The sequence below is a fragment of the Meriones unguiculatus genome, chromosome 8 (genome assembly GCF_030254825.1).
Source record: "Meriones unguiculatus strain TT.TT164.6M chromosome 8, Bangor_MerUng_6.1, whole genome shotgun sequence".
NCBI classification, from domain to species: domain Eukaryota; kingdom Metazoa; phylum Chordata; class Mammalia; order Rodentia; family Muridae; genus Meriones; species Meriones unguiculatus.
The window spans coordinates 61,214,081-61,238,874 of NC_083356.1; the positions used below are offsets into that span (position 1 = coordinate 61,214,081).

At 42.1% G+C, this 24,794-nt stretch overlaps 1 long non-coding RNA gene across 2 annotated transcripts; it reads right to left on the minus strand.

Moving 5' to 3' along the window:
- Positions 1 to 528: 528 nt before the first annotated feature.
- LOC110557891 (uncharacterized) lies at positions 529 to 23,192 on the minus strand. Of its 2 annotated transcripts, none has more exons than XR_002476974.2 (6): positions 23,036 to 23,192; positions 15,889 to 16,032; positions 7,550 to 7,726; positions 6,303 to 6,580; positions 5,315 to 5,964; positions 529 to 2,396 (listed from the first exon to the last, which is right to left on the minus strand). It is a non-coding gene; the product is annotated as an uncharacterized LOC110557891 (long non-coding RNA). The 2 variants fall into 2 exon arrangements; XR_009593969.1 differs by having other exon boundaries at positions 15,840 to 16,032.
- Between the last annotated feature and the right edge of the window lie 1,602 nt (positions 23,193 to 24,794).

Below are 24,794 nucleotides of genomic sequence, written 5' to 3' on the forward strand. Positions count from 1 at the left end.
CTTGTAACTGATCTCCCTATGGTTGATTTCAGAGACTCCACGAGAGTGATTCCTTAACAATATAAGCCAGATCGTACCAAGCCTCTGCTGGCACTCCCACAAAGTTCCTCTCTCTTTAGTGTGAAACTCCAGTCCTTGTTTTCTGAAGTCATCTTCCTGCCTTATCTATTTGGCCAGTATCTGCTTTCTCACCCCAGCTTCACTCTTCTACTGTCGCTCTGGCCTTCTTGCCTTTCCAGGAAACCCTCAAACACTCCCCTCTCCTTTGTCAGCAAGGCTCAGGTTTAAAGTGACCCCACCTCACTGTTCTATTCGAAATTGCAACCCTCCCTCTACCTGACAATGACTTTACCTTCTCTGCTTTGTTTTTCTCCAAAGGAATGCTTTGAGGTTGACACCCTCCTTATGCTTACTTATGTCTTTGATTCTTTTCCTTTACTACAATGAAAAAAAAACCTCCACAACAGTGAATATTTCTTCTTTTCATCTTGATTCTCACTAAGAAAATTACATATACCACATAAGATCCGCTCAAAGCTTATCTAATGAGTGGGCAGACTCTGAGAACACAAGAACATCTTTTAGTGATGCCTGATGAATCTTGAAGAAGCGGTGTAACTTTGTAATAAAAAAGAAAACTGCTCCCCAATGAAGCACAGTTTCTCCGTTTCAGGAAGGGTGTGCTGTATAATGTTATTTCATAGAACAATTTCAGTTTTCCTTTCTTGATTCCATAAAATCTCCAGCCACCTGTATACACACACACACACACACACACACACACACACCAAACAAACAAGACTCATTACAATACCTTTCCAAGAGAAACATTAGCCTCTACTACCTCCATTTGAAAAAGAAAAAAGTAGAAGTCTATAAAAATTATTCTTTTTCTTTAGACAGATTGTATTTATTAGTAAGGTGTTTTCTTCAATGCTCTCCAGCCTGCCTGTAAGCTAAAGAGCTATAGAATAAGAATTTATTTAGGTTATTCAGAAAAAGTGTTTGGAGCGTTGGGATGGAAGGAGAGTTTTAGATAGATGTGGTTTGGTCACAGCTCTACATAGAATAATGCAGGAATGGACGCTGAATAATAAGAGGCCTCTAGAGATCACCACTTTCACTCAAACAAGTAACAGATGTGTCCTGGTGAGCTGGAGGTCACGCACCTTCGTCTCTTCAAAAGTTTGTTCATCAGCAAAAGTTAAACAGTACTGCTATTATGATCTCTGCCAGGATTAGATACAGCTTGATCTCTAGACTGAGACGAGGTTTTACTTCCTTTAACTGAAGGAGAAGTTTATGGAACTCGAGAAATCAGAGACCACTCCTGGAAGTTTTCTCTCCTATTCCCCAACCAATTTTGTTACACATAGTTCAGCTTGTGCTGTCCTTGCCCCCCAGCTCACTTCCAACGCTTTCACAGAGCTTTTCTCTTCAGCTAGACCCGGGCTTCTGAACTGCAGGGTCTCACTTGGTCAGAAAGAAGGGCCCTGGGGAGTCTGCCTGCCACCCTCAGGCAGCAAAGACATGAACTAGCAATTGCTTCTAAGACGGGTAATGATCTTGTCCCTTAGTTGGATTCCTATGGGAAAAACAGGCCAATGGAGACAGCCCAGCTTCACATCTGGTCCTGTTTTTCCATTTTCATCTGGAGTGTGTGTTTCATCCTTTAACAGAAAAAAACTTTTTAGAAAAGTTTGTGAATCAAACTAGTACAACTTTAGACTGAGAGATAGTCCGGGGACATTTGCAAGCATTGCATGTTTGTTCCCCACTTTAAATATGTCTGTTGATTTCTGAGATAGGACACACAGATCTAGCTTCCCCAAGAAAAGAAACAAAACAACAACCAAACAAGAAAAATAAGAGAATCCCTCATTAAAGCCTGTTAACACTGCTTTCTGCCAAAAGAAAAAAAAAATTACATGGTTGAGTACAAGAAATGGGCTTGAACAGGAGGTGGGGTTTAAATCTCAAGGGGATTTTACGGTAGAGAGAAAGTACAGCTACATATTTCTTAAGAGTATTGTGTTGCTTCAGCAAAATCAATCCTGAAATGTACACACAATGATCTTACAGCTTCTAAACACTTAAAAAGCTGCTTCTTCTCTTGCATTCCTATCCAATTGATGGCTAGTGAAATGAATATTTAAACAACTTCTGAGAGCCCCCATTACTGTCCCTGAAAGGAAGCAAACATAAGGCACCCCGTAAGACCAGAGAGTGGGGCACATTCGTGCTCTGTGCTCACCACTTCCAACACAAGCCCTTGTGGGCACATCAGAAGACTAGCAGGTGAGCCACCAGCCAGGAAGACCTTCGTGGGCCATAGAAGTGACCCAGCTGTGTTGTATCAGGGAGAATAGGAACCCAAGCTGCAACGCATCCACACCCTGAAATCACCAAAAAAAAAATAAGTTAGAGCTCTCCGTAGACATTTGTTCCTCACGTCCATATATCTCAAATTCTAGAATTACATACGCTTGCTTTTATAACAAAGCTCATTTCACAAAACAAAAACACAGGTACATATAATTTTTATGCTACATGAAATGCATTTGTATGAATATAGTTATGCACACCACAATATCGTTTCAGTCAACAAAGGACCATGATAGGTGAATGGTCCTGCAAGACTGTAAGATGGGAACTGGAGAGGTGGCCCAGCCAGGAACTGCCGCACAAGCATGAGGAACTGAGTTGGATGCCCAGCACCCAGCTGAAAGGCCAGGCACTGCCGTGCTTGCCTGCAAGCGCAGCACTGGGCAAATGGAGGCAGATAGATCCTCGGAGTTTACCGGACAGCAACCAACCCAGTGAGCTCTAGGTTCAGGGAAGAGAGTCAGTCTCAAAAAAACTAAGATGAAAAGTAAGCGAAGAAGATAGGAAGATAGTGACGTTAACCTCTGACTTCCACATGTACATGCGCAAATGCATAAGCACATCTGCCTGCACATGGACACACTTAATTCCATATCCTGGCGTTTAGTGAGGTATGCTATCTAGATTAATGTGGGCATATTCTGTTGTGTTTGCACAAGCCTAACAATGCATTTCTCATGGCATATTCCTTTGAGCTGACACATGGCTGACACATGTCATGTACACATGTATGTACATGACATACATTCTTATGTGCTCATATGAGAACTCAATGCATCGGAAAGATCATGATTCAAGTAGTTAATCACAAAACAGTTGATGGAAAATAAGAGTAGATTTTTATGGGCTAGACACATTTATTTTAAACTTAATATCATATCAATGCCCCGCATTGTCCATGCCCCACGCAGCTGGTGGAATGGTTCAGATCAGGACATATGAAGAAAACTACAAAGATCACTTTCTGCTGGGATACTTATGTGTGAGTCTTCAAAGCAGTTTTACCACCACAGCATAGAAGAGCCTCTGTGTGTGTGTGTGTGTGTGTGTGTGTGTGTGTGTGTGTGTGTTGGGAGAGAGGATTATTGTACAAATCCACTCTGAGGTGGAAGTTAGTTAATATTAGTTGTCTGATAAAGAAGAACATATCCTCCACCTACTTTGAAGCTAGACATAACACATCACAACTAAACCCAAACAATATTTGAAACGTTTTACGGAAAGCATGAATTACTTGACTATACTAGTACAACTTCATGGAACATTTTATTTATCTGTTTGAGGTGTTGACGCTAAGACAAAGATTCTGGCACGGGCAGCCAATTAGGGACTGTGCTTCCATGATATATGGGTGTTCTAGAAGACAAGCGATGGAAAAGAAAGGGTGGGACAGCCAGTCACAGAATGTGCGTCCCGGTGTGACCGACACCGGGTTACTAGGACCTCTATCGGGGCTTTCTGAGGAGCCTTGTAAAATGCTTGTTCGAGTTGTTCACTCGGGGGAGGGAGGGTAATTTTCACATCAGATCATGCAATGGTTAAGGTGTCTTAAAGGCGTTTGTTCCCACACCACTAGCTCGTGTCTGAATACAGACAGACCTAAACGGTTCCCACACATCCAGCTCTGCTGCCCAGGGAGGCCATGTTGCACAACTCGGCACATGGATACAGGCTTGCCCAGGGAGACACCCTGACTAAGGGGATACAGTAGAACATCAACAATCTGTCGTTTTCATAAAGTAGGAAGATTATTCCTGAAGGCCTCAGCAGGAGCTTTCCTGTGTGAAGCCTCGTGGTCTTACTGTCTACAGTGAGGCGGCCTGCACTCATAAATGAAAACAAGACTGTATTTGTCACTTACAGCTATGGAGTAAAAAGCGGTCTTTGCTAGCAGAATACAAGGTGGTTATGTGCACCTTCATCCATGTGGGGTGGTGACACTTTAAAAGAAGGATCTGTGTGGTTACAGAGGGCTCTGCCCATTGTGTCGAGGGGAAGGTCAGTGGTGGCAGGGCTGGTAGTTCACATTATGGTGGGCCAGGAAGCAAAGCAGGAGAATTCCAGCATTCAGCCAGCTTTCACTCTCTTCCCCTTTTTTTTTTTCCATTCTGATCACCCAAGCCCTTAGAAAGATGTCTATCTGTCTGTCTGTTTGTCTCTCTCCTTATTTAATTCTCCTTGAAAACAATCTCACAGAAACATTCCGAGTTGTACTTAGGTTCTTGCAAACATGTTGAAGTTCTGTGTCTAAGTAAGAAAATTACCAAGATGGTGTACCAAAGACCACTGATCATTCTTTAGCATCCTATCTCCTTCCACAGCTACCAAGTTTACCACACATCTGCATAGGCAAAGAATTTGATGTCCAACCTTCTCCACAGAATGGGTGGGAGGTGACTAAAAGGTGCACAGTGAAATGCCCATATTAAGTATGTAAACCTTCTGGGAAAGAATTGGAAGACTTTTTGGAATAAGAGGAGCAACAAGGAAGTGACAGTACTTTATTCTGCTCTTACTTTGTTCCAAGCCAAATGTATTGCTTGAATAGTGTTTCCTTTTTGTCTTCATAGTAGCCTATGCAGAAGAGACATAGTAAGACCAATTTTTTTAATTCCAAAATTGCTTGTTTTAAAAAACAAACAAACAAACATGAATAATAGCAGGGCACAGTGGAGCAGGCCTGTAATCCCAGCACTCAGGGAGACAGAGGCAGGAGGATCTCTATGAGTTCAAGGCCAGCCTGGTCTACAAAGAGAGTGCAGAACAGCCAGGGCTACACGGAGAAACCCTATCTCAAAAAACAAAACAAAACAAACAACAACAACAAAAAAAAAAAAACACCACCAACAACAATAACAAAAAACCCACAAATATTATAAAAGTATGTTTACCAGGTGTGGGGATAAAGAACTGCTTTACTATGATTTACCTCTTACTCTGGCAGGGGCATGATTTTGCCAGTGGCACATCATTTCTGTGGTTGTGTGACATTTGGAATTTGGGGATTTTTCAGAGGGTATATAAACACTAGGGCCCTCAGAGGCAGTATGTGGGTTGTTGGTCATTGCTGGTCACTGTTGGTCACTGTTGGTCACTGTTGGTCACTGTTGGTTGCTGTTGGTCACTGTTGGTCACTGTTGGTTGCTGTTGGTCACTGTTGGTTACTGTTGGTCACTGTTGGTCACTGTTGGTCACTGTTGGTCATTGTTGGTTGCTGTTGGTCACTGTTGGTCACTGTTGGTCACTGTTGGTCACTGTTGGTCACTGTTGGTCACTGTTGGTCATGTTGGTTGCTGTTGGTCACTGTTGGTCACTGTTGGTTGCTGTTGGTCACTGTTGGTCACTGTTGGTCGCTGTTGGTTGCTGTTGGTCACTGTTGGTTGCTGTTGGTCACTGTTGGTCATTGTTGGTTGCTGTTGGTCACTGTTAGTCACTGTTGGTCATTGCTAGTTGCTGTTGGTCACTGTTGGTCACTGTTGGTCGCTGTTGGTCACTGTTGGTCACTGTTGGTCACTGTTGGTGTTGGTCACTATTGGTTGCTGTTGGTCACTGTTGGTCACTGTTAGTCGCTGTTGGTCACTGTTGGTCACAGTTTGTTAAGCAGTCATGTACAAAGAAGAGAAAAGAACAAGGCAAAATTAGATATCATGATGGCAAAGATAAAACTTACCCCAAGGAGCTTGCTGCCTCTAATTAGCAGGAAGTAATCTAATGATAGGCACACCTCTTTCTGACTCCTGACTTCATTCAGAGATCTCTTTCCTTTTCTCTCTACCTTTTGTTCTCTCATGTTAGGGGTTTGAAAGGGAAAAAGAAAAGGAGTGGAAAAGGGTGGGAGAAAGAGAAACCCACAAAGCAGCAAATGCCAACCACAGGGAAGGCCTTATTTTTTCGGTTTTATAATCTAAGAAACTAACCTGGACTTTGCAGACAGAGAATGATAGACAATTCTGCAGACAGAGAACAACAGATGATTCTCCTTAGTCACTGTGCCTGGATTTCAGGATGTTGCTCTCATCTCTCCCCACTCAGAAGTGTCTTTACAGCTATTTCCTATTTTCTAGGCTCCTCGACAGCTGCCAAAGTTGTTCACGTAGTGGGAAACCACAAAAACCTCTTTCCTCAAAGCAGAAGATGCAGGATTAGAGCACTTGTTTGCACAGAGAGGTTTTCTGTTACCACATTCAGGTTAATCCTAGGGGAGAAAAGAAATGAGAGTGAGAGTTCGGGCAGTTCAGGGGTGAAGTTCATTTCTACTGATGAGCAACCAGTTGCTACAGCCAGATACTGGGAGCAAGTTAAATTGTGCCAGGTCCTTGCGGTAGGCCATCTTCCCCAAACCCCCAAGCTAGCAACCCAGAGCCAAGGGAGGGGCACCCTCTGTGGAGAATGACCTATGAGGGCCTTAATTCTGTTTCAAATGTGTGAGCTTATTAAGCATGTACCAAGCAAAAGTAAAAGAACAAATAGCAAGTTAACAGAGAGATCAACAACTAAACATCATCACATCAGGCACTTAAAATCTCCATCAGAAAAGACTGGGAAGCCCCATTCACTTCTTGCTGGAGTCCTTGGCTGAGAGATTCCTGGACAAAATGTCTTCTCCATGGATGAGCTTCTAGCTTCTCAATATGACTGCAGGTGTTTTATACTATGGGATAAACAAATGTAACCTTGATGGGAAATAGTTTACCTTTCATCTCTTCTCAAGGCAGAGTTAGCTACTCAGCTGGAATTTTGGAAGATGTTCTCTATCTCCATATCACATAGACCTCACAAAAGCCAGTTAATATGATAGGCAAATTAAAATTTGTGAGTTTGTAGTAAAATTATCCATTTTGCTTCTACTCAAAATAGCCCAATATTCTGTAGTTCTCAGATGCACATCTTGGAAGTGATGCATCATTGTGTCTGTGCTCCAATCATTTTTTTGTCACATTAAAAACACTTTTTCTTTGATACAATTTTAAACTATTGGGTGGCCTCTTGAGCATTTCTTCAAGGGAAATAATAACTTTCTTTCCCATTTTCTAGGTGTTAATTGCACAGAGCAGCTGCCTCTGAAGTGAAAATACAAAATGAAGCAGACAGCACCCCCTTTCTACAGTGAGGTCCCCGGTGTTGACCTGAAGGAGTAGCTGCCTAGGAGTAATTAAGTCGAGACCTGCTCAAGGCTGCAGCCACTGCACTCTTCACCTTCGTCCTCACTAGAGCTCCTCGGCTTTCTGAGATAACAAGACAGCTGGGACAGCAGACTGTATGAAGGATCCGGGGGCTCGCCGAGCAGGTCTGAGTCTAAAGGCCGACAACTTGCCTCAGGTGTTCATCCTTCCTGATAAACCTGAAAAGGGAATAAAGGCAAAAAATGAATATGATTAAATCATGAACATCTGTAAGACGTAAAGATGAAGAGAAATTCAAGAGGTTGCTTCTATCTTTGGAATAAGGATCTAAGAAACCAAAGCTCACAGAGATCGTTAGTGAGGGAGAGAAGAAAAGAAAAAGACTTTGATAGGAAAGACAGGATCGAGGAAAGAAAAAAAATGAGAACAAATAAAATAGGGGCTATTAGGGAGAAAACAGTGATGGTACTGTAGATTTTAACTTTCTGAGGAGCAGTCATCAAATTCCATGCATTTAGACAGAATGGGGTTGGCCATCTGTACTCTTTTTAAGAGCTAGGTAAGATTCAAGTGAATCGAACAGCATGGTCAAGTTGGCAAATCATTTTTAATAGTTACAGTTTGTAAAATAATGGGTCCTGAGGGAAGACACTGAGGAGTTTCACCACAGCTGGGTAGGCCCCATAATTTCCCTCTGAAAAGTCCACATCAGCACTGTAATTGTCTGCTTGGCTGTTTCCCTTCCACCCCAGCTGGGAGACAGAGAGCACCCAAGAGAATAGCAATGTGGCATCCAGTGAGTGTTGTGGGTAGCACCTGGGCTGGGAAGGGGAGATAAAGGGGCACAGCACCAGCACGGCTGCCAAATATTACCCTGCCTCTTGTCGGGCAGGGGTGGAAAGGTCTAAAACTCCACTCTTGCACCATCTTTCAGGACATTTTGAAATCTGTTTATTTCATTTTGGCTTCTACTCTGATTTCATTTGACTGAGTTTACCAGAGGAGGGGGAGAAAAACTTTCTCTCAAAGAAACTATTGTGTGGTCTAGTTTAACAATCATCACTAGCAATTTTTTTTCAAGGATCGGAGCTTCTCAAGCACAAAGGGGAGAAAATATTTAAATATATATTTATATGTAAATATATAAATAAATAAATAAATATATATATATATATATATATATTCTAAAAATGGCCCAGGACCTATGAGAAGACAATGAAAATGACTGAGCTGAGGTTTCTGGACCTGACTCTCTCAGGTCGTCTAGACTTGGAGACTATGAGACCCTAGATGGATAAGGGCTCAGTGGTCTGTCACTGAGGTCCAAGTGCAGCTGTGTGTGACACATGCTGTAGATTGATCATGGCCGTCACAAGAGAGCAGAGTGACACTCCATAAGTCACTTGCACCTTCCAGCTCTCCAGGACACCATTCCTGTCACCTTGTTCCTCACACTTGAGCTAGCACTTTACAAATCACGAAGACAGGAGAGTGTGAGCTCCCTCGAAGATTTTTCTCAACCAGGATACTACCAGTTAGAAGCCAGTTGTTACCCAAACACCATTACATTGGCAAATCAGGGAAATGCTGCCGTTGAAACATATTCATTTTTACATATTCATCAAAAAGCATAAAATTGATCAGTGAAGCACCGTCCAGCCCTCCCCCCCCCCCCCAGCTTTCACACAAATAGCACTCTGGTCACAAATTAGAGAAACCCTGTCTTGAAAACCCAAGAGAGAGAGAGAATATCATAAGACAAAAATGTATGAATACTCGTAACATATTAACCATCATAGCATAGCAACACAGTGCATAGGAGGGTATAGATTGTTCGTAACTGGGAGCCGTGGCTTGCTGGTACATCAAAAGAAAAACTATCAAACTGTGCTATACTTCATGTTTAGTTATGTTTATCCTATCCTATGGGTCTAGTATCCACTTATAAGTGAGTATAAACCGTGTGTGTCTTTCTGCTTCTGGGATACCTCACTCAGGATGATCTTTTCTAGAGCCTACCATTTGCCTGCAAATTTCATGATTTTCTTGTTTTTAATTGCTGAGTAGTATTCCATTGTGTAAATGTACCACAGTTACTGTATCCATTCCTCCATTGATGGACATCTGGGTTGTTTCTAGGTTCTGGCTATTACAAGTAAAGCTACTACAAACATGGTTGAACAAATGTCCTTGTTGTGTACTTGAGCCTCTTTTGGATATATGCCTAGGATCTCGAAGAAGTGCTATTCCTAGTTGTCTGAGAAAGCACCAGATTGATTTCCAGAGTGGTTGTACAAGTTTACATTCCCACAGGGGTCTTTTCTGAGACAGATTCTCCAACCAAGGACCAAGCATAAATATAACCTAGAACCCCTGCTCAGATGTAGCCCGTGGCAGCTCAGTATCCAAGTGGGTTCCCATAAAGAGAACAGGGACTATCTCTGACATGCACTCAGTGGCTGGCTCTTTCACACACACACACACACACACACACACACACACACACACACACCCGTGGGAGAAGCAGCCTAGCTAGGCCATAGAGGAGGACTTTGCAGCCAGTCCTGATGAGACCTGATAGGCTAGGGTCAGATGGAAGGGGAGGAGGACCTCTCCCATCAGTGGACTTAGAGAGGGGCAGGAAGGAGATGAGGGAGGGAGGGTGGGAATGGGAGGGAATGAGGGAGGGGGCTACAGCTAGGAAACAAAGTAAATAAACTGTAATTAATATATAAAAAATAACAAAAAAAAATGTGCTATACTTATAGATTATTGCCTTATTCATCCATCATCAAAGAACTGTTCTCCTACAACAGATGAGAACAAATACAGAGACGCCACAGCCGGACATTATACAGAAAGAGAAAGAGACCTTGGAATACACAGTTCTAAATGGGATTTCTCCATCAAATCTTTTCACTCAGAGCTCAGGGAAAGAGCAGATGGAAGAGTGTAAGAGCCAGAGGGAATGGAGGCTATCAGGAAGGCAAGGCCGTCTAACTCAACTGAGCAAAAGTCATGAACGCACAGAGGCTGGCGCAGCAAGCACGGGGTCGACCCTACTCTGCACCTTGTCCTCTACGTATACATTACAGACTGCTGGGTGTGTGAGCAAGTGGGTCTCTCTGATTCTTGTGCCCTCTCTTGGGGCTCTCTTCCTGTTGTTGATTTGTCTTGACCAACTTCAATATGGCAGTTTTGGGTTTATCTCATTACATTCTGTTTTGTTATGTTTTGTTGTTACCTTTCAGAAAGCTATTTTTTTCTGACGAGATAGAAAAAGGGTGAATTCATATGGAAGAGGAGATGTGGAAGAATGGGAGGAGTAAGGGGAGAGAAACTGTCATCAGGATAGATCGCATGAGAAAAGAAGTATCTATGTTTAATAAAAGAAATTAAAATCTATCAAACAAATATTATTGGTCTGGAAAATAATAGAATTAGATATTTGAAATGTGGTTTCTATTGAAGATATGTTGTTCTTGCACCATCTTAAAATAGAAACTTGCTGATCCATCACAAAGTAAGTAAAATTTGTAGTTATGGTGTATTTGTCATGATTGCTAATAAAACAGTAAGTCCTCCAAGCTGTAGGTTCTGCACCTGTAAGCATGTGTCTATACTGAGCAGGTACAATTTTCTTCACATGATTGTTCCCTTGTCAAAACAGAATAATTGTTTACATGACATTTATGTCATATAATTATAAGTATTCTAGAGATTAGTTAAAGCATAAAGATGAAGTGCTTGGGTTATATGCAAATAAGTCACTTTAAGTAAGGGACTAGAGAACCTGCAGATTCTGATATCTTAGGTTCCTGGGTCCAATCTCCAGCAGACACTATGGATACCTATTTCATTAATATTCATATTGCCGTGATCCAATGCATTATTTATGGGTGCTTTGCTATTCATAGTTTGGGTAGGGGAACTGCTACAAATAGCACAGCTATAAAAATTCTTGTACTTCTGTTTTGATGAGCATTTATATATATTTCTGTTGGGCACATATCTCAAAGGAGAATTGCTTGGCCAGAGTAGGTATTTAGTTTGTTTCTTAGCAGATTCCAATACACCCTCACTAACAGCAGACACAAGTTGAGTTACCTGAGAGGCTCACACCTTGACATCATCATTTGTAGCTCTATTGTGGTCTAGAATGCTGTTTTGCTTTGCATTTTCCTGGTGACTAGTGAAGTTATTGTCTATGTTTCTTGACCATGTGATACCCTCATTTGTGATATTTCTGTCCATGACGTTGCCCTTTATTTTGTCAGGATATATATGTTCTCATTGTGGCTTGGTAGATCTTTAGATTGTAGAGAACATAGCCTCCTGTTAGACATAAACCTTACAAATACTTTATTGTACCAGTTCACTGGCCTTGTCAACATTCCAGTACGAGGTTTTAGTGAAGAACAGTCCTTAATTTAGTATGATTCAATGTATTGTTCCTTTTCTTTACAAATGAATTATTTGGGGGACTTGCACAATAAGCATTTGCACTCACAAATATGAAGCTTGTAACAATAGTTTTCTGGGTTATTTTGAAGCTAAGTTCATTGGCCTGCTATCACATCTGTATCTGCAGTTCATCTGGAGTTGATTTTGACTTGGGAGACAATTAGAAGGATGAATATTCCTTCTTGCCTAATTTGGACAGCCAAGATACCATTCTTTATCTCACCACATATACTTTCCAATCTGTGACAATCACCGCATAATTCATAATTTTAACCTGTTTTTATAGCTGCATAATTCTATAATACCAGCACTTGGGAAGTAGACACAGAAGATAGAGAACTTAAAGTCAACTAAGACTGCATGGTAAGTTCAGGGACTGAAAGAAAAAGTAAGATTATGTGCCCCCAAAGTATAAATAAATAAATAAATAAAAATAAAAGATGAATTTGTCAGAGCTCCTGTAAGATTATGCTTATAAAGCTTATTGCATGGCTACTGTTTGCATGTATTAGAAGAAAAAAATTAAAGCAAAATGCTGAGCCTAAAACAATTCCTGAGCTTTTCCCCATTCAGTCTGGCTCTTCAATATTTTGACTACTAAACTCAGTCTTCAATGATTATTTCCCCATAAATTTGGTCCCCTGTGCCATCAAGAATATTGATGATCCAGTAAAGAAATGCCCCACTGTTGTCTCAGGATTTTCTTCAAAGGTTTGACCCTCATTCTGCACATTTCCATTTCAAAGTACAGAAAATTACACACACACATACTCACCTCTCCCTTTCTCTCTCTCTGTCACACACACACAAAGATTTAACTTAGCAAACAGTGATTGAAAGTACAAACTGGTTTCAGAACTGTTAAAGCACTAGAGTACACGTGCCTTACAGTCAAAGAAACATGCTTCTTGTACCAGCTCTTGTTCCTAGAAGCCGGTGACACATTTGTGTGCATGTCATCCAGTGAGAAAATGATTTTTTAGGGAGGAAAAAAAAAAACTTCCAATGAAGAAAAGAAAGCAAGATAGGGAGAGACTGAGGCTGAACAAGGATGGGATCTCATATCCTGAGGCACAGGGAGAGGCCTGAGGCCTTTCTTAGCACTCAGTCAGTCCTTGGCTGTGGGCCCTGTAGGGACAAGTGGGCAGCACCCCTGTGAAGCAGCAAGTTCTGAGAGAAGGGATTAGCACGAGCTTTCAAAGCAACTGGAAGGCAGGTGCTGAGGAAAGGGGTCAGCGCTTGGCAATAGTGTCTGCTCTGGGCTGATGCCCAAGTGTTGTTTTTTTTCCTTTGTGAGTGAGGGTGCTGAAGTCCGGAGAGCTCAGTGTAGTTACTCAGGGTCACACAGCTAGTCAGTGGCCGAGTCTGAGCACACGCTCTCTGACTCCAGACCTTTGCAGTGTAATCTGGCTCTTAAGTGACACCTCCCCAGAAGTGTTGAAGACTTAGTCCCCAGCTTGTTAACAACGTGAAGTGGCGTGACCATGTCGAGGGTGTTGGTGTTCGGAGTTTTGTGGGTAGATCTGAGAAAGAGAGACACTGCCAGGTGTTAAGGCCTTGCTGGCAGCAGGGTGACCCAGCCTCTGTGTACTGAATCTCGAACAGCCTCACAAAAGCATGTTTACTGATTGCTACATAAAGTTGTCTTTTGGATAAAACAAATTCCTCGTGCCAAAGCCCTTGATGTGATCTATATGTTCCATGAAGGAAAGCACCACACCCCAGCGACTTCAGTCCTTTCTGTGCACCTTTTGCAGCGCCCAGCATTATAAGCTGTTCCGGATGTGTCGGCTATCTTGTGACCAAAGTCATGCAAAGGCTGAAAGCTCCTTCAGAAAGACAACTCCATAGATAATAGAAAACGTCGCTGTTTTGTACAGTGATTTCTTTATGGTCTAAATACTTTTAGAAAACAATGATATCTACCCTAGAGACAGTGAAAAACAACTCCTTCATTCTAACGTTTACCCTCTATACAATGAATCTACTAGAATTCCACTCCAAGGGGGTAGAGGTCAGCGGTGGGTCTTTAGGTCACTGAGGGGCGTGCCTTAAGGGGCAGTGGGACTACAGCCCTTCTGTAGATCTCTTTCAACTGTACATGAAGGGTGTGTTATTATTCACACATTCCCTGTGCTGTGTTCCCACAGCCAAAGGCCTAAAAGTAATGAGTTTGTCCCCATATGGACCTCTACAGCCATGGGCCAAGATGTACCTTTTCTCTTTATGAGTAGCAGACATATCGTGAGTATGTGTCATAGTGATAGCAACACACTTTGCTTTTATTCCATACCACTTCTAAATAAATAAAGCATTTGATAGTGAAGCTTTATGTACTGTATGTATGTCTGTGCATTTGAATCTGACTAAGTAAGGCAGAGAAATGACACTCATTTTTAAAATGTTGATGATTTTTCCAAACCCAAATTTTATTTCTGTGTTTAGTTCAAGTTTCCTATCTTATCTTTGGAGACAAAGGAAATTGAAAGGGCAATTCTTAGACCTTCTCTGTGTAATTAGTTTGCCCCATCCTCTTCGATAGCAGGAAAAGGCCTGTGATTTCAGGATCATGGAGGAACACAGTAATGCATGCAACTGATTTTCTTATTGTGACAGTGATGTCTTTGATTCTTGTGATCTTGGCTTCCATTTACTACTTCCTTTGATGTACAAAACAGTCAATTTATTCTCCTTTGCTTCCACATTTTTAGATTGCACTTTTATAAACAAATAGCAGAAAATTTAGGATTAATTTTGAGTCTTTCGGTTCAACCCCCTCAAATTGAGTCTTTTTAAAATTCCTTAATCTTAACATTAAAATTCTCCTACTTTCCATATTTGCATCCAAAAGAAAGAGCTATTTAAAGAAAAGGCATCTTTCCCAGAGGCATCTGGGAAAGAGGTTTTGCACAGTGCAAACAACTGCACCACCTTGCAAGAAAGACTGGACACAGTGATTACGGAGGACCACACCTGGCCTGGACTGCTAAATTGCCCATATCTCTGGTCTTCCATTTAAACCTCATGTTATGTTCCCCAAGATAGACTGGAGAGTGGCTGTCAGTCACTGGGCCTATTTGTTACACTCTCAATGTGGCCACATTGAATAAATCTTGCTTTTCTTCTTCTCACTATTATTTATACATTTAATTGCCCTTCTGAGGAAGGGTGGCTGACTCTGGCTTTATAACGCTGCTATAATTTCCGGAAACAAAAATATCTGGGGTTATTTATTTGATGGTCATCTAGGTATGGGCTGTAAGCCCCATTCATTGCTCTTTTGGCATTCTCTATCCCAAAGGAGTGTTGTTCCTTCATTGACAGTCTTTGCAACAATGTAATTAAGTGTACTGGAATTCATGATTCTTAGCTGGTGAGAAGTTTCAACCAGGCTTTCTTCCCACAGTCTTATCATTTTCCCTGACTCCCTATCCTATCTCAAGCTGATGGCTGGATTTTCCTACTGGAAAATGTTAACACATAAGAATAAAAGGGTTGCTTTTCCTGGTGTGGGTAAATAGAATAATGCTCACTTTTTTTTTCATGAAAATTCAAATGCATCTCAGTTCCATAGGCTAATAAACAAATCTTTTTAATCCAGGAATTTTAAACAATTCCAAAATCCACAAAGTACAAAACAAACTGCTTTCCTAAAAAAAAAATTTATTCTATCTTCCTACAGCTCTGTGAGAGTGGGTGGCTTGAATATCGTTATTTCTACTCTAGAGAGTATCAAATCCGTACACACTCAAAACATGGTGCTGGCTCAGTTGGTGGTCCTGTCTCTAAGCTTCAAATCTCACCCGTCTTACTGTTGCCCCAGTGTGATTTCAGAGAAGCATCGGGACTCAACATCAGTGCACCTACCTGTGATTCTGAGATCTGAGCACATATCAAGATCTGTGACAACAATTACCTCAACCTCCATGTTTCTGAGCCTGATGATACTGGTTGGCTTTGTCTACAACACTGCTCAAACTCATTTCATGCAGCTTCTCCTTCCTTTCTGGTTCTGTTTGTTTTTTGCCTAGGTCGACTCACTTGATCCCTCTTCTTCCTTCTGTTAAGAGAAAATACACAAATGAATTGTCTCTTTCAGCTGAGAAGGGAGAAAAATGAGACACTGAAGTCAAATAAAGTAGAACAAGAGGAAAAATGATTCAGAAAACCCTTTACCTATTATCTACACTTGAATGGAGACTGCTTTTGTGATAAAACAACTCTAAATAGCTTTTTAAACTCCTTGTAAACAATAATGAAAGACCATTTTATAAGAGGACCACTTTGGAGGTGTCAGGAGCTGGTTGTGAGGAGTCGCATGCAAGGAACAGTACAGCAGGTGTGGGAAAGGGTTTGATGAGCTATCCTTAATTCCTGCAAATCCTGACATAGCATATGACAGGTACTGAAAATGAGTATGTGCCATGTTTAAACAGCACAATGAGTGCTTATCATAAATCAGTGAACAGTGAAAATAAAAACCCCACCTTTTATTCTATTTTTCTATGAGTGATGTTGAAAAACATAGTGAACTTTAAAGTAATGACAGGTTCCATGTCATAGTGTTACTGCTATAGAAAAAGTAGAGCAGGACGCAGGAATGGGATCCTCAAGAACTTACAGTGCTATTTTAAACAGGATGGTGGGCAGAGCTCAGTAAGAAAGTGATGGATCCTTAAGCAAAGAGTTAAGGAAGGTGGGGTGATTAGACGGAGCAAAGAAGTGTGAAAGCCTGAGGCGCGTGTGTTTACAGACTTGAAGACTAATAAGGAAGTTAATGACAACAGGGTAAGAAGAAAGTGAGCACTGTTCTGTCAGACACTAAAAGCCATTGCATGGGCTATCAAGGATTGGGGCTTTGACTCTCAGTGGGAACCATGCTCCTTCTGAGGTAAATGAGGAGGAGGATTGACTGGACAAGCAAGAACACTAGCAAGAATACTGAGGAAAAATGAAACGTGGACCCAGTCTATAGAATAGTCCAGTTAATGGGTTCTTAATTTTTTTCTATAGTAGCCTAGACATTGCTGACAAAACTCACTTTATTACTCATTTTGTAAATTCTGCACAGATGGTCAAATATCAGCTTTAAAATCTGGAGAAACTTCGAACTCACTGTTTTCAGCTCTGAGGTTCCAGAGAAAAGGGGTTTTTGTTTCTGATTTGTTTGTTTGTTTGGTGGTGGTGGTGTGTTAGTCCGTCATACTGATTCAGAAAGTATGCTCCTTCTATCGTGCCTGACCCAAGGGTGCCACTGTGGTGTGTGTGAGCCACAGGACCAGCTAAGCAGTTTTAATAGTTAGCACATTTTACTCTCTGCAGACCTTAATGATCAAAGCCCTGGTAGCATCTCGTCTATTGCCTATGGGGTACAAAGTATCTGCAAAAGTATACTCAACATCACTTAATCTTAACATTGCTTAATCTTAAAGGCTTAGAGGTTAGCAACAGAAGACAGAGCTAGAAATTATAATCAACAATACTGAAAAGAAGTGTTGAATGCAAGAAGTGTATAAAGCACATGCCACAGGGTTTCAAGTCTGCATGACCAAAATAGAAGGTGTCTTTAGATGAGGCAGCATCAGAGTTCTGCTTAAGGTGAGTGGAACTTGGGGTAGTGGAGATGGGAAAATAGGATCCAGGATATGGTGGTTTAAATAAGAAATGCACCCCATGGGCTCAGATATTTGAACACTTGATCTAGAGTAGGTGGTGATATATGAGGAGTTGGTGAGATCATAGACTTGCTGGAAGAAGTCTTTGTGGGTGGGCTTCTTCCGTTTCCTGTTTGCTCTTTGTGTTTCATTTGTGGTTGAAGATGTGTTGTGGCGTCTTCCTGCTCCTGTCAGCATGCCTGCCGTTGCTGTTGGGCCTCTTTCCCACTGCCGTAACGGACTCTTTATCTCTCTGGAGCTGTAAATCCTAATAAACTCTTTCTTTCATAAATTGCTTTTGGTCACAGTGTTTATTTAAAGCAACATAAAAGTAACTAATACTGAAGGAAAAGAAATAATTTCATATCAAGCTGGGAATTTAAAGTAGGATCAAGGATTGGAGAGTGTTTTCCTGGAGCTGGCTGATCAACAAAGCAGGTTGGTGTGTGCAGGGGAGCGAGAGAGCATAGGATGGAGGAAGAGACAAGAAAGTAGGCTAAGTTATAGTCATGGGACTCTTCAGCATCGCGCTGAACAGTGGAAGCTGACAGTAGCATTTAGAATCATAAAAGTCATATTTCAGAATTCTATGAGTTGTCCAGAAAATGAGAAAAATGAAAGGATTCATTGAACGCTGTCTTTTATGGAGAATATTTGCTGAGACAAGCAACACCTTATGACATGAGGAGCAGAACACTAAGTTGTCAAGGGACATATGTGGGGTACAATTATCATGGCAGAGGGAGAAGAGAGGGGCTTCAATCACATGGAAAGGAATGAACACTGACACCACTAACAAGCTAATAATCACAGAGCGTGTATTCGGCCCCGGAGAAGGGTCAGCTGGAGCTCAGGGCTTTCCACACATGACATTTTTTTCACTTACTACTATGCCAGTGTTTTTCTACGACAATCATTTTATCCTATAACACTTGAGAGTAAGTTATCAATGAGTCAGTGAGAAAAAAGAAAAGGTAAAAGTGGGGTGGGCCTGTAAAAAGAAAAAAAATAAAATAAATTTAACAGTGTATTTAAGGAAGGATTCAGGAATTGGCAGCTTCCAGAACCAGAAGTCCAGAGAACTCCTACAGGCAGCAGGAACAGGAGCTTTTACAGACTGAAAACAGAAGGAAAATAGAGACCTCATCTGAGGGGCTACAGATGAGTGTTTGCCTCGTTTGGGGGACAGTAATATGTGAGATTTGCATTCTACGAGCTCTGATCCGTTATGTGATTGTAATTGGTTGAAACTTGTCTGTTTGTTGTAATGCAAGCTAGCTAGACTCCAGTTTATGCATGGATCAAAATACAAGACGACTTTGAGTTTAATGGATTTCTGGTTATTTGCTTACTAGTGAAGATGGGTAAGAAGCTACCCATGTCCGTAAACTGAGTAAGATCTCAAGTACCACTAGAAATGTGTAAGGTAAAAAGGCAGAAGTCCACAGTCCACAAGGCCAGCTGAGGTATGCTCAGCTGCCAAGCCAAGGTGCTGGGGCAATAGGTTCCTTTATGCTACCTGCCTCAGTGAATAGCCTGGGGGGCAGGTGTTTGTGGACCCTCAGGATGCTGCCTACCTTGACTCCTGACTTCTTGGTTCCTGCTAAAAAGCCACTTTCTGCTAGACTTTTTCTTTATACATACTACACTCTGTCGTGTATTAAGAGTATAATCCTTATTTTTGAATATTTTAAAACATCCCATCATCTGTAGGAAATGAAAAACAAATACAGAAGAATGATTTCCCCAATAATAGGTACTAGAGAATACACAGAATACGGTATCCAAACTGGAATTTCCTTAAGGAGATTATTTCAAAGGCTGGGTACCAATGCAGAATAATAAGTAGCACAAGCCAGGAAGTCAGAATAAGAAGCCATTGGTATCAAACTCAGCTTTACCTTTTGACAGTGACCTTGGACACCTCCTTTGTGAAACAGAGGCCAAACATCTGCCCTCAATTTTCTTTCATCGTAGAAGAGAGCCATGAAATGGACCAAGAGAAAAAAAAGTGTGAGTAGATTAAAGGCAGATGGGAAAGAAAATTAGAGACATAAGGAGGGGGGTCAGAAGAGAAGGCGGTGCTAAGTGAGCAAAGAGGAAACCTGCAGGGAGCTGTGGAAGAGAAAGGTGGAGGGAGGAGGAATGAGGGAGATTCTCAACATAAAAGAAGAGCAAGGGGTGGGGCTCTTCCTCAACAACAGACTCTGTTTATATGCATGTGCTCCAAGATGACAGAGGTGAGACCTGGGCCTCTTTTTTTTTAATTGTTTATTATTAGTTACATTTTACTAACTCTGTATCCCAGCTGTATCCCGCTGTCCTGAAAAAAACAAACAGCTAGTTAATTTGTGCATCACAAATCATTTATTTTCTTCTAGATTTCCACTGTAGCATTCCTTAGACAATTCAAGTTAATCTCTTCTCTTATTTTTGTGCTATTAATCTAATATTTGATATTATTATTTGTATGTGTGTGTGTTATAAGCTTGGGTGCTCATGGCATGGTGTGCATGTAGAGATTCAAGAACAACCTTTGGGATTGGTTCTTTTCATCCACTGTTGGGTGTAGGGTTCCAAGTCAGGTCCTCGACTAGAGCAGCAAGTCTTTTTACTCGCTCAGCAATCTCACTCCTCTATATTTTAAAAAGATAATTAACAACCCTTTCTTGAATTGAGTCAGTACCCCACAGATGAGGCCCACTTTCTGAATGACCTGACAGGGATGCAGGAAGCCATCCTCAGCCCAAGCACAGGGCCTGACAGTGCTACAGAAGCTTCCTTCCATTTCCTTCATCTTTTCTCCTCAGCAGCCTCTCATTCTCAGTTGCTGTGTCTTCCACACAACCAGTTCCTTCCCCAAGGGAGTGAACCACACTAGGGAGGGTAGGGCTGTCTCGGAACCAAATTGGCCATACGGTCAGAGAGGCCAAGAATGAAATATGGAAAGGACTAGAAACAAAAGCAGAAGGAAGGTGGGATAGACAATTAAGACTCTGAGAGGGCTGGAAGAGGGAAGATGGGCCGCGAGGTTACATTCTCTGAGTGAGTAGGAACAAGACTGTTCCTACTAAGGCCTCTAATCTAATCTGCCACTCTTATATGACAAGGACACTCCCTCAGGACTCCACAAACTACGAATAAAGAGTTCAGTTGGGGATCTACCCATCTTCCCTGCCAGGCATGAAATACGTTAAATCCTCCATAGGCTCACGTTTCCAGTCGTTGGTTCCCATCCGGTGGTGCTGCTTGAGGACAATGTGAAGACTGTAGGAGATGAGAGCCAGCTGGAGGAAACCAGCCACTGAGGGACTGTCTTTAGTGGCACAGTATCCTGGGCTGCTTCCCGTCTCACCGCCTACTTCCTCCCCACCATGCTAGCCCACAGCGGTGGCATGAACCCTATGAAGCTGTGAGTTAGAGCAAATCCTCCCCACCTTAAATTGTTCAAATCAACAAAACATGCTATATCCTCCTATCCACGCTAAACCCTGTAACAACTTATATTTGATTTGGGGACCCTTCCCATCCTTAAGTCCTTCCTTACAGCCTTTCTTTTTGGGCCACACAGACGATAGCATCAGTGGGGATAAGTGCCTCTCTTGTTAGCTCTGCTTCACAAACAGGCGGCTTAGTTAACTATATCAACACTTATCAAATGGGTGGGAGGAGGAGTACTGAAGTGATAGCTCGGCAGTTAGGAGCACTGGCTGCTCTTCCAAAGCACCCAACTCCCATCCCTAGTCTCCCATACAAAGTCTCACAACCATATTCAACTCAACCAAAGCACCCAACTCCCATCCCTAGTCTCCCATACAAAGTCTCACAACCATATTTAACTCCAGTGACAGGAGATCCGACGCCCTCTTCTGGACTTTGGAGATACTGCACATACATGGTGCACAGATAGGCATGCAAGCAAAACACCCCTACATGCCTAACAATAAAATAAAACATTAACATAGGGTAGACACGGCCTGGGAGGCAGCGGCACAGCCAGGGGTGGAGGCGGAAGCACCGCTCTTGCTGAAATGCTCAGTCCCGTAACTTCTTCTTGACTCCAGCTGCTGGCCGGGCCTGCATCTGACACCAGTTCTTTTGTATCTTCAGTTATGCCTCCAGACCTTTCTACTACAAAAGCCCTAGCCCTTCTTGAGGGGGAAGTGGGTTGCCTGGACACCCATCTGTTCCTCCTTTTCTGTCTTTTTGAGTACCAGCAGGCTGCAGACTGTGAGCTGTAGCTTCTAAATGCATGAAATGAAGTGGGGACCGAAAAGGGGATGGCTTGATTGTTGCTCTGATGAGAGTGCAATTTTTATAATGCACAGAGCTGCAACAAGCGTCTGAAAGCGTTCCATGACCTTCTTTCTGACGCATAGGACAATATAATTAACTTGCTTAACAGCCTGGCTTCCCCTGAAAAAGATTTAGAACTCTGGTCTAGGGGCGTAGTTATAGTCCTTGGAATAGACAGTTGTTATTTTCCATGAGAATTGCAAGTGTCTTTATGTTTATTTTAAGCTGTCTATTCTATGAATCCATAATTCTTTAGGTATTAGTTATGGCTTATCTGGGACTTAAGAGGAGGAAAGAGGCTAGTATTCCAAAATGTGTTAAATAATGTAAGGTGTAAGCTCCAGCTGGGGAAAGAAATTGTAAAGCTAAAGAATTCAATTTAGTTTTCAGCTCCCTCTGGGCTATGTGACCTTCCAGAGCCTTTGAGGAATGCTCCCGAATTCCTGCCAGGTTGAACCAGATTTTTTTTCAACATTGTTTGAATTAAATGGAGACGGGGTCCCCAGGATACCATAGACTGTTCATGTCTATGCAGTACTTTCCCCCAGGAAATATCAACTTGATCCTCCTCGAAATGAACGCTCTCAACCTGCCAGAGAATCCCAAAGACGCCACTTTACCTCAGCCTAGCGAGTCCTGATGACCCATTCATTGTCCATTGCCATCGGAGCTTAAAATTTTAAGCTCACTTAAAATTTCTGTACAGATGCCTTAAATGACCGAGATGTTAATGTCACATTCCAACTTCCGTTGGTTATCTGAGAAACTCCCACCACAGCAAATTAAGGACAAATAAGAAATTCTTTCAGACAGTGGTCTGGAAAGCCAGGAGAAACTGTTCCACCCATGGGTTTGGCACAGCAATTTGACATCTGCACTCCATGCCTAGCTAAGTTGTGCTGCCTCGGAAAGATGCCCAACGAAGTGCCCAGAAGCGGAACAAACACAGACCTTCTGATGCAGCTGCAAACATACTATAGAGGAACTACAAACATTTCCAGCGTAATGGTAACTCATTGCTCACAAGCACAAACCCATGACCTATATATAATAAATAACCTATATTGCTGTCAGTGCCGTGTGAAGCATACCAAGAATGTTGATATTCCTTACCTTACTCAGGCCTCAAAAGCAGCCCCTGAGGGCAGATGTTTGGCCTCTGTTTCACAAAGGAGGTGCCCAAGGTCACTGTCATAAGGTAAAGCTGAGTTTGATACCAATGGCTTCTTATTCTGACTTCCTGGCTTGTGCTACTTATTATTCTGCATTGGTACCCAGCCTTTGAAATAATCTCCTTAAGGAATCTAGAGTCAGGGGCTGGAACACTTTGCCACACCCCTCCGCACAGAATTAGCTAAAGGCAGGAAGAATGTGGGCTGCTGTGAATTATAATTCTAGATGCTCAGAAAGACACTTTGACTAAATGCGTAAGTGATTCCATGCCTAGTAGGTGTTAGGAATTCAACCCAAGTTAGGCGCCAGCAGAGAGCTACAAACTTCATGATTGATCAAAATGTGATCGGTTGCTTCGGCGCTCGTTTTAGTATTCCTCCAAGTACGTGGTCAGGAAGACTGTCTGCTAAGGAAACTATGCGCAGCAGAACGGGGCCGGAGCCAGCTGCATCAGAATCAACATGTCAATGTAAAAGAAATCGGTTGGCAGAAACTAGAGACCCTTCACCTTCTGGGCTGCAAGTAAGGAACAGCACGACCCAGAAATGCCAGAGATAAGCAAGGGGCGGGTGCTGGGTAAATGACCCAGAAACACCCATAGCCTCGTGGTCCACAGCCTTGAGCCCTTCCCCAGCTCTTAGCCCACCCCTTTCTCAAGGGTGCTTTCCGTTTGTTTGTTTGATTGTTTTGTTTTATGTTGTTTTGTTTTATTTATTTATTTAGAGACAGGCTTTCTTTGTGTAGCCTGAGCTGTCCTGGCTTTGTAGACCAGGCTGTCCTCGAGCTCACAGAGATACGCCTGACTCTGCCTTCCTGAGTGCTGGGATTAAAGGTGGGCGCCACCATGTCTGGTTTCCTTTTCTTAGTAAACTGGGGATATTTCTATTTATAGGCATGTAGCCCTGGTGATAGCACTGCTTTGTCCTGGGACACAGATCCTGGAAACTTCAGAAGGAGCCTTCCAGATTCAGAGCCGCACCTATAACAGAAGGACCCGTCACAATGAACCGGGCAGATTCAAAGGTGATGAGAATTCGATTATTTCCTTCTGATCTTACGTTTACAATAAAGGCAAACTGAGAAACGCCCACTAAACTAATAACCTAGAATTTTACTCTTTGAGATTTTCTGATTATTTTGGGTAACTATAATATTAACTGGGGCATGCAGATAGTTGCCTTAAAATATTAAAATTTTGTGAAGTACAGTATGCACACAGCAATTAACAATAATTACAGCTGAATTCTCATGCACTCTATAGCTGGCCCTCAGATCAAGACCAGTCTGGCACTGGGACCTTGTCTCTAGCTTTTGTCTTCCCTCAAGGGCCATCTATCTCTCTTTTAGCTTACAGACTTGTGCTTTCTTTCTCAAATAAACTCCTGTTAAAATAATTCACTTTGAATCACTTCTCATCTTTATGAAAAGAGGAAGATTTCAAACAGTTACAAACTTACAAAAGAAAGCTCAATACCAATTCAGTCTGAAGCATGTAAGACCCATTTTCTAGGACCTTTTATTCTTTGCGGAGACCGGGGAGAGACAGGAAGGCCAGAATCTTCCACTTCTCAGAAAGAATCCTTCTCCCAAGACGATGAGCAATGGCAAATATTTCAGATAATTTCAAGAAATGCTTTTAAAGTGTCTCCTAGAATCTGAGCGGAGCTCTCACTCCATTCCCATCTTCCCACGTTCTCAC